Here is a 17,500-nt window from a genome sequence, read left to right on the forward strand (position 1 = left end):
TACATGATGAGAAAATAACATATTGAAATTATCGCTCAACCACACGATGTAATCAATAAACTGGAAAAGGGGGAGAACGTTTTTCTATTTCTTTGTTAGATCATTAATCCTGATCCTATATTAATCAAAACTTCGAATGGCAATACCTCTATCTACGCATCCCAAAACCTATAAATATAACTGTAGACTTGTAAAACAGAATTTGTATATAAATATCTGGTTCTCAATAATGTCTACTCAATATGCGAAGGGCCTTAAATATAGAATTTGGCCAAAGGCCAAGCGCTAGAACCTATGAGGTCAATTTGAGAGTAGAAAGGTTTAAAAGGTGTAAAGGAGGAAAACCTCACAGTGGCTCTATGAAACAATTGTTAGGAGAGAGTAGCGAGCAATGTGGAAGAGAGAATGTGAATGGAGGTACAGTAAAAGAAGGGCCTTACAGGACAAAAAAAAAAAATTATATCTTAGTTTAACCAGACCACTGAGCTGATTAACAGCTTTCCTAGGGCTGGCCCGAAGGATTAGATTTATTTTACGTGATTAAGAACCAACTGGTTACCTAGCAACGGGACTCATAGCTTGTTGTGGAATCCGAACCACATTATGACGAGAAATGAATTTCTATCACCAGAAATAAATTCCTTTAATTCTTCATTGGCCCATCGGAGAATCGAAAGCTGGGCCAACAGCGTGCTAGCCGAGAGCTCTACCCAGACCTCCAACGAAGAACTTGCCTTACAGGACAGCCAGCTAAGTTAAGTATACCTTAGTTTTACCAGACCACTGAGCTGATTAACAGCTCTCCTAGGGCTGGCCCGAAGGATTAGGCTTATTTTACGTGGCTAAGAACCAGTTGGTTACTTAGCAACTGGACCTACAGCTTATTGTGGAATCCGAACCACATTATAGCGAGAAATGAATTTCTATCACCAGAAATAACTTCCTCGAATTCTTCATTAGCCGGCCGGAGACTCGAACTCGGGCCTAGCTAGTGCAAATTTTAATAAGTCGTATGGTGTGCGAAATACAAAGTTCGAGATTCGAGTATTCCAAACCTCTTCGCAGAGTTGACTAAAATAGTTGCGGTTTTCGCCTGCAGAAACTTCTCACGTTCTTAAAAGCACAGCCGCTCTCAGCTAACATTTGCCCCAAGGCTGGGAACGGCCCGATGCTTGCAGAAGCATCATAGCTAAAGTCCCCATTGTTGTCCTGACAATCCGTGGCTTTATGTGATGCTTGACCAATCACGATACCTGAACATGAGCACATACTGTGCGCGTGTGTGACTGTGTATGTGCGCAATGTAACTGTGTACGTTTGCTAAGGAACAAAGGCAAACTCACGCACAAAATCTCGAATTCTTCCTACTTCGACAACCCACGTAATGGATACCATTAATAAGTTGAATGTAACATTCCTTGAGGACGCAAGAATTATTCTTTTACATTCGCAGAACGGGAATGAATAAAGATATATAAAACATAAGGCGGAAGAGATCAGCTTTCTCTGATTCCATCAGAGAGGTAATTCCAATATAAGTTTTTAAACCTAAAGTTGATTATGAAGAGATGGAAAGGAGTCTCTTCAATATCAGGACGGCTTCCAATCAAAGCAACAAAAGGTTTCTCAGGTTGTGAGATCATTAAAATAATGATTCACCCAAATGCACTTTTACCCTGACTTTTAAAGCACGGAAAGCCGGAACTATCAACCTGCAGAAATAAAAATTATTTCCCGTGGTCAAAACAGTAGTTAAATGCTCATTACAACGACCAAGGAAAAAAAACATTACATCAGTCAGAGATCATAAGGTACAATTCATTTGCGCAGCAGTTTTGATTTTTCGCTGTTTCATGAAATTTATCTGGCCTTCATTGCCGATAAATCAGATCTTGCGTCGAGCAACTGAAAGAAGAAATATCGTACCATCAAGTAAATATGCTCTCAGTACACTCCAAACTGCAACTTTTGAAATTAGACAACAAAAGCTCGCGCATGAACGTCGGAATCAGCGAGACGAGATGATGTCTTTGAGCTGCATTGAAATCACCGAAACTTGGCCCAACACACACAAATTATTGCGAGTTATGATGCTTCAACTATGTTGTAAATGGATCGATAATAATAATAATAATAATAATAATAATAATAATAATAATAATAATAATATTGGCAGATGGAAAAGTTGCATATTTTCAAACCTAAAGTATTTGTTGGATAAACGAGGTATCTCTAATTCTCCTTCATCGACTCAAGTCTTTTATTTAGACTTTTTTCTTATAAACACCCAGTATGAACGTTTCTAATATAAAACTTTGACAATTTAACGCAAATATACCCTAAAAGACATAAACCTGGATTTAAGTGAATTCTGTCAGCAAGTCACTGCCAGTTGTAAAGAATAAAGTTTAAACCAAATTTTAAATTGACTATATCAAATGCTAGAAAAGATTTTCGAAACGGAGTGAATCATCTTAATGTTAACAGAGGTATAAGAAATAAAGATGAAGAAATATATGAATATAGCAAAAGAGAGTATATTTAGCTTTTGACTTCATACAAACAATGAGCTTAAGCATATAAAAAAAAATCTTAGCACATTCATTCTTTATACAAACATTTTCTTTACGTTTGGTGTCCAAAGTATCAAATCGAGTTTCATGTGGAAATAACTTTCGACGAAAGAGCTCACGTAGAAAGCAAATCAAGGCTTTCTTCAATGTAAGATGGCTGGCTACGTGTTTTGGGAGGCGTACATTGACACTTTCTGTCCCCATAATCAATTATTGTTCCTCCAAACGAACACTGACGACTCCAGTATGTACTATCAGGGGAGAGTTATGTAAGGCCAGCCCGTAGGAGACACCAGTGAACCCGGCTGGGAAGCACCAGGTTCCTGTGGAGGAGGTCGGTGCCGTCACAAAGAACCAACGAAGCCTTGACTTGTCAAACAGCGAGTCGAACATAGCCACTGACACTGCGACTCTGCTGGGGGTACCTGTCTCGCCTTCCATCCTTCATAACGAAGTCCATCAAAAAACAACGCCAGAGCATCCATCGATATCATTCCTGGAGGAAGTAATGATCCTTCTTCGAAGAGATTTGTCAAGGGAGGTCCCGTTGAGCATGAAGGATGGGTAAGATGACGTCTTTAGCGGGGGAGGTCGGTGCTTTTCAACTTCATTGGCGGTTCCTCAAGGTCTATGGTGCGGGTAAGAATTATGGGGCCGACTGCCCACACCTTTGAACATTACACGCACTCAAAAGGCTAATAAATTTGTTTTCAGACTGGGATACAATGCCGAACTCCGCCAGGGTGCGCTGTTTGCAAGCTGTGAGCTGGCGCTCTTTCTTTGGACGGGAAATGACGTATGTATACAGCTCGTCCGAATCGATTATTCGAGACTGGTCGAATCCTTAAAAAATCAAGAGAAATGATGCAATAAAAAGCAAAATTCACTTTCTATCAAAGAAAAACTTATCAGTACCGAGAGTGCCTTATATCTACGCGAGTCGAAACGTCCCCGGCATAATTACGATTCTAGTTAGGGCTGGAAGTATGTGTGCCTAATGTAGAATGAAGCCGAGCCTTACAGGCTAAGGCGACGTATCGGATCGGACAAAAGCGCGGGAAAGTGGTTGGTGGCGAGAGATTAATGGCAGCATCGTCAATACCGTCTAATGGCGGCGACAGCTGCGTCCGAACGTTCGTAAGTCTTCATTAGCGGCAGAGGAAGCATCCGATAAAATTTCTTATTACGTCACCTTCATATTTAAACTATCATACACTAGGAATAAACAAACTAAAAAAAACTGTCAAATGCCCCGAGACGAGTCTCACAGCTAACGCAACGACACAAAAACCCGAAGACGCCTCGTAACGAGCAGTTAAGAGTGTAAGGAAACGGACAAGAGATAGGTATAACATCTCCATTGCGGGCACCGGGGGGTGGGCCACGTTTGGATGCTTGTCCTAACCTAAAGTTTTCACAGCTCGACCAACACATTTTCATAAACGTTCAGCGTGATTTATCCCATTATCTGCTACCCACTGGAGACGGCAGAGGATGGGGCAAGCGACAGACACCCCTTAATTGGAGCCTCTTCTCACGTTAAAGAAATAATTTTTTTTTACACATAAAATTATGTGTGTGTGTGGATGCAAGTATTCAGGAACATACAGACATATCATGACATAAATATGCCTTACTTGACTTCGATCAGTTTTCTGTCTCTCACGCTACACACACACACACATACACACACATATATATACATATATATATATATATATATATATATATATATATATATATATATATATATATATATATATATATATATATATATATATATATATATATATATATATATATATATATATATATATATATTCACAGAATGTGTAAATGAAATCTGGTTTAACGTAAAACATGGAAGTTTCATTTCAGCAAATTATATCAGCACCAATCCTTCAGAAATTAACCCAAATAATATGAATGATTACATGGGAGCTTTTGCAACTCTTAGTAATCCTATACAGTACTAATCATTCTTTTGACTGAAGTAGAGGAAGAATTTTATAGCGTTATCTAACTTTATACACTGCACTCAGCCCGAACACTTAAGCTTTTTTTTTTTTTTTTTGCTGATTTCTACGATAGAAAAATTATAGCAATTCATCTTCAGACATTAATACAAATAATACTACTTGAAATTATAGGAAGTTCTTAAAAAAGCAGAGCCATTACCTTCACCTCAGACGCATGAAGAAATTTCCATTTATTCTTCCGTTTCTCTGCGTCGATGATTCTTACTGCGTTGAGGTAGACTTTCTCAGTCAATCGATCAACTATTATTTAAACAGCATAATGAGCAGCGTGAACGACTGTCCGTTCTGGAGAGAAAAGATGATGAAGGTAAGATGTTAGTATTTACCTAGAAAGAGTAATAATTTTTACCTTAAGAAATTAAGCGGAATATAAATGTCGATAAACTAATATTGTATCGAAAGTATTTAAAATTCTGAAACATCTGAGTAAAAAGATCGACGATCGACAGATAAAATGAAAGTACAGTGAATAAAATTATGGCGTCTGTCAACTACAAATCGCACCGACTGGGGAAAATCATTTGGAAAGGGAAAACATTTTATAATTTTCTTTATTGTTTGGTGAAGAAATGGAAAATCACAATACAAGTTAGAGAGAGAGAGAGAGAGAGAGAGAGAGAGAGAGAGAGAGAGAGAGAGGTGGCAAATTTCGGAAAAATTAAAAATAGAATGGGAAAACTGTGAAGAAAGGTAAGCAGAATGGACAGCAAGTATTTTTCAGCTGGTAACTGTTTATTACTATGCTTCACGCTTTCAATTTTGCTGTTCTTAAAATACCCATTTCCCCACAACCTTAGGTAAGCTTGTGTACTTCATATAAAATATCCACCGTCTTTTTTAACTTGAATGCAAAACAGGATACACCTGTACCTGTTTAGAATTTGTAATAAAACAGCAATTTTGTTCCCGCAGACATAATGCAATACTGAACATGAAATGAAAGCTCGAAATCATAAATAGGCTAAATATCTTATCATATTTGTAAATTTTCATATTTAAAACATCGCATATCACGCGTCGCTCTTTTTCCTCCAAACTGGTACCACTGAATTGCAAACAAGCTAATTATTAATGCAAATTACGGCAAACAAAAATTTTTCATGCAGTTAATAAAATTGTCAAAAGCCACCGTCTATCTATGCCCACCACGCATGTATCAGCATGTCAATGTTTTCATGGTAAATGAGGATTGAATTAAAAACGTATTTACAAAGCTGAGATATACGACGATAATGTCACCTTCCAATGCAACTGCGATTCGGAATTGTGGCAAGTACACCTGAACTATACGAGAATCGACTAACACCAATAATAAGTAGATTTCTGACCATTTACAGAACACGTAACTAAAAATATTTTAAAATCAGGACTATCATGCCATCATCTTAAAAATTCAGAAATTAAGTTTTCATTCCAAGACCGACATATTTGGACTACTAAAGTCCCAATCTAGTCTGTCTGGTGGCAAGGTTAAAAAATAGGGAAGTAAAAAAGAATGAACATAGGAGAAATAAAGAAAAATAAGCAAAAAAAACCTGAATGCTTATTAATAATAGTGCATGAAACAATGCATAATTAATACAAAATAATCAAAATAACAAATGGAACAAAAAAAAAATCGACGAATTTGTCCGAGTATACCAATGGGCAAGAGACTTCATCCTTAGAGTGTGGAAGGCCACGATATGAAAGCTACGGCATAACCCAATATTTCAAAACATTGTTTACATAGTTCCAACCCGGAGTATGACAACGAAATGTAACAAAAAAGTACTGATAACACTAATAATAAATGTTTATTGGTCGTCGATATGACGACACATTAATGCAGAAAACTCTCGCCAGCATTAGTGTTTAATGCTATTACAAACGCACCAAGACATACCATGAAGAACCACTACTGGTACGTTGGTATCGTCAATCCAGTCGATATAAACTCAACGGGGATCAACCATTTCTCTCTCTCTCTCTCTCTCTCTCTCTCTCTCTCTCTCTCCGTGGTCCTAGCCTCGCAATTCAAAGGGAAACGTAAAGTGAACAAAAGGACTTAATTTGCATGAGAACTTATATTCTGGTTCGTCTTGGAATTGGTTTTACGAGGCCACGAAGGATTTGCTTATAATGTAATTAATATGATTTGCTGTAAATCATGGGATTAGAGAGAGTGTAAGTCGTTTTATGGGGGAAATAAACCACCATGGAATCACACGTTCCTTTTTCGACAATCGTCGCCCCTTATCCCGCATCCTTTCCAGGACCTCTTATGAACTACCCTGGATACTCCCTAGCCCATCTCTCTCTCTCTCTCTCTCTCTCTCTCTCTCTCTCTCTGTACTAGCCGTTAAAGCAAACTCGCAGTAAATAGCAGCTTAATTTTCAAGATCCTTATCTTGTGAATTAGTTCTTAAACCCTGTGAGCAACAACATGTCACTTAGAAATTATGCTGAACAGGTTATACAGCGCTCCTTCATAAGGACATCGTCCTATCCGGGGCTATCCAAACTTCCTGTTCGACACCTCTGTCATAATTTTCTACGACTATCCAAATATATGATATGATAAATCACAAAGCGAGTTTAGTATCATCCTGCAAACATTTTTATCTATTCGTTTTTGAATGTCTAACCTTTACGAATATATCTTTGGAGCACTCTGAATTACAAACTATCTTCTTCCACATAGTACCAGAATGATAATAACTTCGCTATAGTATACATAAGAGTATTAAAAGTTGTAGACCAAAATATTTAAACTGTTTAAATTTAGCCACATTGGAGGACAGAAACATATAAGCAAAATAATTTCTGTTCTTGATTATTGTAAACTTAATTTTGCACACAAATCCAAAACAATAACTTACCAACATGTAACCAAAGACCAACATATCGCAAGCTTAAATTAATATATTTTTATGATGAAAGAAATGTTTATCATAATGGCGAATGGAATCAAAGTAATAAACTTGGGATATTTTAACTGTACATGATAGGCATCAGTCAAATGGAAAAGGAAGTTACTAATGCACTGAAAGTGACAAAAACTTATATCTAAGCTAATGATTTATCTTAATTATATATAGCAATTTAAATTTAAATATCATAACAAGTACTTATGTGAAACGTGAATTATTTAGACTAAGGTGAATTTTCTAACTTTTTCCTGAATATCGTACTACATAGCACAACTCTCAGATGAAGTTCTGTGTCATAAGGCGTATAATAGTAAGCAACAATATTTGCCGAGCAATAAAAATCCAATGATAAATTTACGAGTTACGTTAAAAGGTTCCATGTTGACGTTGGAAGACTGGAACGCTAAGACTTCAAAGTTCCTGCAGGGCATCCGGGATAACAGAAATTCGATCATTTTGGTGATTTTATCAGACAACGAAATCAACAAATTTTTGTCTGATTGTTCCGTATTTTTCTTAAAAAAATGTTGTTTCGAAAATAATTAATTATAAATAAAACGAAAACAGTATACAGTTCCAATATTATACATATATACAAAATATATATTTATATACCATATACAAATAACGGTATATACTGTATATATATATATATATATATATATATAGGTCTGCTATAAATATATATCAATAACTCTACATAACCAAGATTTGTTAGTACCGAGCACAAAAATTACATACATATGTAGAGCATCTAAACCAAGACAAAATTTGAACTTGATATCGAAATAACTCTTGATGGGAAGTGATTTAAGTTGTTACCGCGTCATCTAAACCAAAAAGCTGAGTTAATTTGACAGGAAGGTCTATTTTGAGAGCAATAAGGTTTCAGTTTTCCAAAGATAAATTGACCTCCATGATAAAGGGAAATGTATGGCTAAATATCCGAGATTTAAAATAAAAATCATGTGTAAATTAGCCGTAAATTGTACAAACTTGTAACTTAGAACATTCTTATTGTTTTTTTTTTTTTTTTGTTTTTCATTTGGGGTTCCACAAAAACAGCCTCTGTCCATGTTTTTTTTTTTTTTTTAAATGAGCCCTTCTGGCGAAGACCTAACACACTGTGCCCTCTGGTGTAATTAGAAGCCTACACAAATAATGACGTCTGCCTGCCCACTCTGCCCAGCAGACTTGGTCATCCACTGTAATTGTTACATCTGATTTTTTAGCTTAAAGAAAATCTGATTAGTACTATTTCTTAAAAAGCAAAAGGGTGATCTTTGACTCATGCAATTTTGAACAAAGAATAATCGAGACTGGTTTCGTTAACAGATACAACGAATTATTCTGAGCAATTGCTGCAGGATATTCTCTGCCTAATGGCAACACAAAGTTGGACATTTAGGGTGATGGTCTTATTTATCTTTTTCTTAGCGCCAGAACCGATGTTGGCGAGGCCTTAACGAGCACATCTGGTTGACTTTTCCTTTTGTTCCCGAGGTGTTTGGCCACTGGTCGGGATCCTTTTTTTTATTATTGTCTGTTTTTGTTGGGCAGTGCAGGCAGCTGGAAGGGACTAAAACACACACATACACACATACACTCGCACACACACATACCCACAAACTCACTCGTTGACACTTAACCCATTTGCTTGAAGGTAGGGTGGTGACATCCGGAACTGTCCCGAGTGTTTGGTGATGGAGGTGGGCTGTGGGTCTGGTGGCATCGCCAGATCATTTTTCACAATTTATCTTATTTTCTTTTCCTTGTTAGGAAAGAACCCCAAACGCCAGGTCTCCGTTAATCAGTATTTATGGCCTTATTAGCGGAGGCGTTGATTACGTGTCCTTTGAACATGCGCTTCTTCGAGGAGCTAACAGATTCTGGAAATAAAAGGCATTGTTCTCGTTGCTTATTTTGATGTTCTCTTGAGGAATGATTGAAATGTATATTATAACGTAGATTATAATGGTAACATTTTGCCAATCGTAAATTAAATACAGTTAGAGGAAGATTAAATTGGATAGTTTCTGTAACATACTTTGCCACTTCCCAGGAGAGAAGGAAAAAATGTTTTAGCATCTAAATGAAAAATATTTTGCTAATTCTGAGGGATATAAAGTTCCATGTATGTTGAATTAATTATTAACCTACTGTCCCAATTCTGAAGGGATAAATTTAAGATCGATTAAATTAGAAGAGAACGTTAACGTTTAGCCAATTTTGAGTCGGGGAACAAGTTCGATGGAGATGAAATTTCAGTGTCGTTTATCATCCATTTGCCAATCCTCAGAGGAATACATAAGTTTATAAAATAATGTAAACTGTTTTGCCAGTTTTCCTGAAGGAAAACAAATTAGAAGGGAATTAAAGCAATAAATTAACGGTTCCGTATATCAACAGTTCTGCAAGGAAAAAATATGAAAGGTTTAAGTTATGTAATAAAGGTAACCGCCTATGTCTAACAATGCATCCTGATGGAAAAACTGCGCAGGCTCATCACTGTAAAAGACCATCAACACAACACTGCCTATTACTATCCACTCATTAGTTTTTATATCATGGTAATTACAATCACCACGCCACCCATGTCTCGGCAAATAACCGGCCGACGTGACAAGCAAGACCCGAATCTTCTCCCTGAGGAGTCTTTGGCGCTACTTCGCAAGAGACGCAAGAAAAAAATTTAAGGGCCCCACGGTAACATGATACGTCGCGCATAACGCCCGAATCGGATGCCCCGCGATCACGGCGCTGAGCGGCGTCGCGTTGCCTCGTGAATACAAATTCCTTCATTCAAGGTGGGAGGAGGAGGAGGAGGAGGAGGAGGAGGAGGAGGAGGAGGAGGAGGAGGAGGGCTCCACCTCCATCCACCCCCGAAGGGAACCCTTCATCTTTCTTCCCTAAGTTCCGCATTTCTCCTTCCTCTTCAGGAAGAAGTGGAGGAGGAGGAGCAGGAAAGAACAAGCATCCGTAAAACTCCTTCCCCCAATATCATTCCCCGAGAAGAGGGTAAGGATGAAAGCAACCCTCAAATCACGCCTCCCACCCCCCACCCTCACCACCTTTACTCTCCTTCCCTCGTCTTTCACACCCCTCCCATCCTTTATAAAAGCAAGCCGAGGGCAGCAATGAACATTCACCTGCGCTGCTTGTGCAATGGAGAAGGGGCAGGGAAGGGAGGAAGGCGGGGCGGGGGTGGACGGGGGAGGGGGAAATAAGAGAGCCGTGATGCTGTCGGTGTTATGGTGATTTCCATGCAGCAGGTATCTTTATCTCCCTTAATGTGACGGGTGGAAAATCTAAAGGAGACTTCGATGCTTCTTTGTGGACCGAAGGAAAGAGAGAGGAAAAAAAGAGGGTTCCTCGAGGGCAGGGAGTCTCATGGATTCGGGGTCTTTAGTGCGATACGCTGTCATGAACACCCTTGTGATAAGAGAGTTTGCGGTGAAATTATTACAAAGGTTTCATTTCACGGGTGAAATTATTTGCCGGTGCTGCGTTGCACATTTCCGTGAATGATATCACGCTTGTTCAGCTCGACCTTGTTCTGTTACGTTACTGATATTGTGATAATATAATCTTTATATAATAAAAAAAATAAGTGGGTATCCAATTTTTTCGTGTAACAAAGATAGTATTCCACGTTCGAACTTGCCGTCGGCCGACCGGGGCCAGATTCTCTCATCAGTGGCTCCTATATAAGAATACGAAATAAAGGTACCTTCGTTCGAGCTTCAAAGCAATTTCATCTTGACTCGTTCTTACACCGTCGTCATTTTTGACGGCAAGGGTACACTCAAAATAATAGCAATAGTGCTGATAACAATAAGCAACAACACAGTAGAAAAAATTTCTACGGAAATGCTAACAATGATAATGAAAGCTATTAAAAATTCAATATAAAAAAACAAGTATTCTGCACATTACAAGATTATATATTTCTTACCTACAGTATCCGAATCCTGGGAACAGACATGAGAGAACCAATTCTTATTGACACTTAAAACCTACGACTATAAACAAGGGGATAATAGCCCAAAACAAACACACAAACAAGGCTTTCCTCTTAACTCCTAAACAAAACATCTCAGTCCCAAGTGACCTAACCAGGAGGTATCCTGTTTGTGACAAACACCTTGTGTAAAGGACACCAACTTTTCATTTACACCTAATCAAGCGAGATACACTTTAAATGATGTTTCGAAACGAACGACATTTAAAAAGGCTGACGAGAGGCAACAGCAAAACATCGACATTAATATCTCTGTCTGAAGCTTCGTGTTTATTGCGAGAAGAGCAGCTATGGAGGGCGGCCATTTGACCAAGACCCACCGAGAGAGAGGGACCAGGGTTTGGATATTTGTTATTGAGGAAGGACCTCCCGTTGCTCCGAAGAAGGTTCGACTGATGAAGGCTTTATTAGGACAACTCCGATGTTGCCCCTCTCTCTCTCTCTCTCTCTCTCTCTCTCTCTCTCTCTCTCTCTCTCTCTCTCTCTCGCCACTTCCCAGTCCCTACAAAGCGGCATCTCAAAGAATTTAGAAATTCCTATTCTTTAATGAACCCGAGGTGATGAAGTTATGGCAAAATAACGAATCATTTACAAAACAGTGCAACAAAAATATAACTTTCTTCTCTTCGAGCCCTACTTTCCAAATAACGACCCTCTTGAGTTCTTTTTGTTCTACGTTTAATGTTATGAATAATCTAATCAGATAACAATGATAGCTACAATCATAATGAAAATACAATGAAAAACGAAAGTTTCAAAAATGATTTAGATCGACTTGGAGGAAGCTCAGAAAAGGAGAGGAAGGAATTGTGAAATGGTTTTCCAACTGAGTGAAACCATTTGGAATCAGAATTCAACCGCCGCAGTACGTGTTGATATAAAATGAAAGCTGCTGAGAAAAGCTTCATGAAAATAAAATATTATTTGAAGTACGACCATTTTTGTTAGCTGAATTTCAATGGGAAGGGAAAATTAATGCCCTCTACGCCAGAGAATAAAAAAAGGAGAGATATAGAAGGAGAGACGCAGAAGACAAGGGAAAAATTCAAAATGTAACTAAAAAAAAAGAAGCTTTATACCAGAAACACAGCTTTATCTTAAATGATAAAGGTTACTGAATCGAGATAAACAACAGTTAGGATAGTTTCATATCTTAGAAAGACGAAACACTAAAATGTTTTGGAAATTAGTGGTCAAGACAACAATTACCACGCAGGTGTATAGAAATTCGTATATGATACATTTTTTATTATAAATATAAAGGTGAAAGAAGCAAAACAAGAAATTATTTGAGACTGAACTACATAGTAAAAATTATGTCTAAGGAGATGAGAATAATAATAATAATAATAATAATAATAATAATAATAATAATAATAATAATAATAATAATAATAATAATAATATAATTATCAGGTACTGAAACTATAAACAATTTGCTGGAATTACGAGTCACATGGCACAAGACACTTACAACACTTAGCAACGAGTGTTGAAATCGTTATATGACAAATTCCTCAATTTCATATAATTATATTTACATACACTTCAGTGTATAAATATAAATGAAAAAAAAAAAGGCATGGTTTTTATAAAAAAAAAGTGGCACTATGTAAACAAAAAAAAAAAAAAGACGAAAGCGTCCAACATCCCAGAAATCAAGTTTTCACAAAATGGTAGTGCCACATGCTAGTGATTAGGTAATTATTTGAAACTAAGTATTTACTATTAATTAAGAAAAAGGATAATCATCTTTGATTTACCAGAGGGACAAAATATACGACGGAGACTAGACTCAATTTAGGCGCCATCATCCTCCTCCTCGAGAAACAAACGTTGGCTGGAAAATACATACACGAACATAAACCATGCGAGGAAAAGCACCTTGGCATTAAAACAGCACGCGAGAGAGAGAGAGAGAGAGAGAGAGAGAGAGAGAGAGAGAGAGAGAGAGAGAGGGGTGGGTGGGGGTGGGGGGGGCTGGCAATAAAAGCGTTCCACTGGCTAATTCAAAGTGACATTTTATTTGCTTAATATTTTGGTAACCTGACAGAGTGCCTCGCTCATCAGGATTATCGCCTTCTCCCCTTTAACATCGGTCTTCCGAAAAGAACTTCCTCTTTTCTCGGTCAGCCTTTCGCTAGCTGTCCATACTTTGTTAGCAGAGATGTTCCGTGTAAATAGAAAAACTCTTGAGTACACAGGACAGATGTTGCGTACCATACGCTATTTGATGTATTCGATAATTAAGAAATTCTCCTATTCGGTTCTGAATTGAAATGATGCAATTATGAAAGACTCCTTAGACCCCATGATATATGTGAAAGTTAGATACTTCTTTCAAACAGTGATTTAATTCTAATACCTGCAATGGAAAAGTAACAAGGTAGGAAAGCAGAAGGGTAGAATGCCTCCGAGGCACCAAATATTCCGACATGATCGACATTGAACTTAATCGAAATGAGATGAACTGAAGAATAATCCACATAATTTCTAAACAGCAGTTACTAAGTGATGAAGCTACTTCACTCATATGCTTAGCTAGTACACTGTCAGTGACAGAAAATGCGAATCTGTTGATTTACCACAAGGATACTCGCTCCGTTTGCACGCTTCCTGCCCAGGCTATACAGTTACTTACCTCCGGATATGCACCAGCAAATGGTTTTATGGGAAAACAGTTTTGCATAAATCAACTGGACCTGAAGGCTGTGGAAACCTGACGACACATGGCTTTACATAACTGCTCACACTCTAGATCGGACCTAGTAGCGTAGTCCAGATCTAGAATGTCATTACATTTTTACTGTAAGACTTCAGAAATATTTTGAGGAAATCTGTAACTGCACCTGGACCACCTACGAATGGCCGGCTTTCCTAAGCTTTTATATAACTGATTTGGATTACTGGCAAAACCTGTGGTTGGCCTTAAAGAACTGATCCAAACTTCTTAAAAAAAATATTGGTGTAAAAATTTTCGAAATATAAAAAAATGGACCCTGATCCAGTTCTTAGTTAACAGTTGACCTCCTGCCAAATTTAACGGATATTGCTCAAGACCAGTTCTTGGGCAAATTTCCCCCTACCCCCTTCGCATCCACAGGCGCACAAAATAATACTGATAATAATGAAATTCTCTACCAGGATCTATATGTAAAAAGCATCGGGTACTTGACAGTAATGTATGTTGGTGATCATGTTAAATTACCTAAATAAACAGACTTGCGCTTCCAATTCGCGCAACACTCGCTCAATGAAGTAGAGCATTAGAAGTAAAAAATCTATAACTTCGTAGTTCTTCTAATATCTCAGCCAAAACTCGGGAGTGTGTTGACTTTACACGTTTACTTATAAAAATGAGAACAAAAACAAAATAATTTGATATCTTAAAAATACCAGTAACAACAAAGTAATGGACCCCAGTGCTGTCAGATATAACTGATTCTAAGACAATAATAGAAAGAGCATGGGTTATAAGGGAGCGGGGGTGGGGGGGCGGTTATAGAGGAGAGGGGATGGATGGTTAGTCTCTGCCTGCTGCTGCGAAGCATCAACCAAATCTCACGCTGCGACCGACGAAATCAAGCCCCTTCCGAGGTAAAAATTCATCTTGGCCAATTCTCTGCTAAATCAGTACGAGGTTCCATAAACAAATCCTTCGACGGTGACAAAACACAAGAGCCCGGCGTGCGGGCGGGGGGCCGCGTGGCTTAATTCTACCATTTTAGATGACAAACCGATAAGGGAAATGAAGACTCGACTCCCAGATCAGGATGCGACCTTGGAGAGAGAGAGAGAGAGAGAGAGAGAGAGAGAGAGAGAGAGAGAGAGAGAGAGAGAGAGTCCACAATTGCGGAAAATATACTGGATTATGAAGATAAGCGTCTATAAAATCAACAATGACGTAGGTTGGTAAAACTAAAGTTAGTGATGTCAATAAACACTATAGTTCGTATTTTATTATCACGAAATAAAATTAAAAATAGACATACAGTGTATAAAAAAGCTTGAAATAAACGATGCTAATTTACTTCGAAGGAAATCAAGGTATGCAGACAACATTACTAAGATTTGAATGAACGCAATTTTTTTAATAGAAAAAAGACAGAATAGAAAAACGCAACTGGTTATAACGTTATGAGTATCTAAAAATTCGTAATTTAGTATTTTGAATGTTGACAAAAATAATAATAAATCGATGAACTAAGAGAAAATACAGCAATTAGTACAATTCTGTTTCTATATATCAATACATAAACACGTGTAATAATGTGACGGGCAAAATGCATTACCTAAATCAAAACATCCAACCGAGGAAATTTACGACCATATTGTTCTATGTTTTTCATTTTCTATTTTATCTCTCATACTTTTTTACCATGGTGATGTGGGCTTTTCATTTCTTTTTCTCTCATACTTTTTTACCACGGTGATGTGGGCCCAGGTCAAGGTGGAAAGAAACTATCATAACATACAACAACATTTACTAAAGTCTAGTAACAGGAAACCAACCAGTAATAAAATAGAACAAAATACAATGAAAAGCTCCACGCCAGTTGAATAACAGGAAACAGATACTCCAAAAAACATTCCAGATTTCGGTGAGTCTGGGTGGTGCTATATGGTTTTTTTTTTTTTTTTTTTGCAACTGACGAAACAAAGATCTTCAGTAAAATGAATGAGGTGGGTCAACCTCCGAATGAGACTCCAGCAACCACACCACATGATATGAGAGAGAGAGAGAGAGAGAGAGAGAAGAGCGAGAGAGAGAGAGAGAGAAATAATGCATTTATTCAAATTCAGGCCCAAAATAAATAAATACATACATGCATACATACATATACACACACACACACACACACATTATATTATATATATATATATATATATATATATATATATATATATATATATTTTTTTTACAGAGAAGCAGAGAGAGAGAGAGGAAGATAATTTATTGCTCAAATTCTCAAATTTTATGTACTTTAATGAGCAAAAACCAGTCTAAAATTCTCTACTGCCTAATATTCTTCAAGCTCTTCCCGGCTTTGAGCCTTGATACGAAAATAAAATTGATAACTTCTCCTTCCCATTAGGAATTCGAACCTACTCAGGTTAGATGACTGAGTTTAAGTGCTCAGCTCATTACAGTACCAAAAATATTAAGAATTAATTTCAGCTCAAACGCTTTTGCTTTACAGACATGAATTTATAAAGTCTGTTGGTCGCATTAAACAAAAGACCTTTCAAATTTCTCTATTTCCTAATACTGTTTGATACGATATCCAACCGTAGAAATGAGCTCACATAATTATGAGCTGATAAAGCCTCATATTTGTTAAGATGTAATGAGCTACCACTAAAATCAGTTTATAAATATATATGAATATCTATATATATGTGTATGTGTCCTTAATTACTGTATACAGAATAAATAATAAGCAGCGTTTTATTAGAAAAACAATTAAAACATAAAATATTGGGATTGAAGTTTCATTTAAAGTGTTTTTAAAGGAAGATGAACAGGACCAATGATAAAGCCTGCTTTGTATCTTTGCAGTTTTGCATTAGATGAAAAGGTAACTTGAGTGCAATTCATAAACATAACAAAGCTACAACGAACTTTTCAGATCTAAACGTAACTGCAATACGAAACAGGGAGTACTAAAATTGCTGTCGGAAATACAGACAACGAGACTACAACATATACAGCGGGACACCGTCTTAAGCCGAAGCCGCTACTACAGGGCGAGCTCTAAGCGAATCGGACAAGCGGAAGAGGCGGAGTCAAGCGGCAAATTGAAAGAAGCCATGATGGATGACCCGCGGAACACTCCCACAACCTCATCTAAAGAGCATTCATTAAGACCTTCCTGAACTCTGCACCACGTGACTGTACTCTCCTGTAACATAACTGGACTTACAGAAGCCTGTGCAATAAAAAGTAAATTACGA

General features: G+C 37.5%; 1 long non-coding RNA gene across 1 annotated transcript in view; it reads right to left on the reverse strand.

Moving 5' to 3' along the window:
* LOC136835133 (uncharacterized) overlaps nucleotides 1-17,500 on the reverse strand; it is a 338,270-nt gene that overhangs the window by 27,096 nt on the left and 293,674 nt on the right. Inside the window, exon 5 of the long non-coding RNA XR_010851988.1 lies at nucleotides 4,752-4,897. This is a non-coding gene — a long non-coding RNA (uncharacterized lncRNA). The remainder of the gene's footprint in view (nucleotides 1-4,751; nucleotides 4,898-17,500) is intronic.

Source organism: Macrobrachium rosenbergii, chromosome 55, assembly GCF_040412425.1.
Source record: "Macrobrachium rosenbergii isolate ZJJX-2024 chromosome 55, ASM4041242v1, whole genome shotgun sequence".
In the NCBI taxonomy this organism is placed as follows: Eukaryota; Metazoa; Arthropoda; class Malacostraca; order Decapoda; family Palaemonidae; genus Macrobrachium; species Macrobrachium rosenbergii.